We start from the raw sequence: 1,323 nt of genomic DNA, 5'->3' as shown, positions 1-1,323 counted from the left end.
ATTAATTAAGATATATAATAAGCGCGAGATGCACCGACGCTCACTACTCGTTCACTACTCGCTCATATCAACTGAATCGATATACCGTACGTATCGCGCCCGACTATTATAATCGCGAATAAGTAAAAGTGTACAAAAACCTGAATATATCAACAATTTCTACCTAACGTCCGGGAGTGTCTTATTTCGAGCGTGGATCCTAATCCTTTGGGCGTATAAATCCCTAAAGACCTTTTCCTTAGCGGCTAGAGGCACAACACATATTTTGATAGTTTCGGAAATCTTCGACCGCCCAAGGAATTAGTGCGATATTTTGGACAGAATGTTGCAAATATAGAATACAATCACACTCCTATCAAAAATATAATCAAAGTATTTGTGGATAATTGTGTCTAGGATTTCTTCAAACGGTCGATGATCGATATAAATTTAAAGCCTGACAATTCAGCGTCGCGACTCAATATTCGTTGGACAGTTTTCCAGCATGTCCCTCACACTTACGTTGACTGTCAAGAATAGCGTTATTGCTATAAGTTATTTTCCGGCTATAGATTTAAACGATGACGATTATGAGCTTGATTTAACGGACTTTGAAACTTATCATACGATATCGAACTTGAATTCTTGGAATAATAAATTTTACTTTGATAACGATGACAAGGAAATTACGATTCCTGAGGGATCGTACGAATTACACGCTATAAACGAGTATCTCCGACGTGCAATTTTACGACATCGACGCGTTGATTCCAACGATATTGTTGATGACAAAGATGTCGCGCGAAAAGAGAATGAAGATGATATCGAAGAACATGGCAAACATCCAATAATGCTTCGCGCTAATCATAATACGCTAAAGAGTGAAATCAAATGTGTCTGTAGAATAAATTTTAGTAAACCAGACAACGTTGGATCGTTGTTGGGATTATCATCGAATAATATATTACAACTTCGGAAATGGCACGAATCGGATGTACCGATAAATATTATTAGCGTAAATATTATTCGTATAGAATGCAGCGTAACCACTGGCGCGTACAGCAATGACAAGCGCGTACACACGATACATGAATTTTCACCGAGCGTTCCGCCAGGATATAAGATATCGGAAACGCCAGCACAGATCATTTATCTACCGATCGTCGCACGAAGCATTACTGATTTAACGATACGCATTGTAGATCAAGAAGGACATTTGCTCAATTTTCGAGGAGAGGAAATTACCGTAAGATTGCATATACGGTGGCGGCAAAAATAAAACGTGTGACAAATGAAATGCTTGTGTTGAACGAAAGCACGGAGCACGCGAGAGACAATATCTTT

Source organism: Formica exsecta, unplaced genomic scaffold (genome assembly GCF_003651465.1).
Source record: "Formica exsecta isolate Colony F162 unplaced genomic scaffold, ASM365146v1 scaffold550, whole genome shotgun sequence".
NCBI lineage: Eukaryota > Metazoa > Arthropoda > Insecta > Hymenoptera > Formicidae > Formica > Formica exsecta.
Note: the sequence above shows the minus strand (reverse complement) of the source record.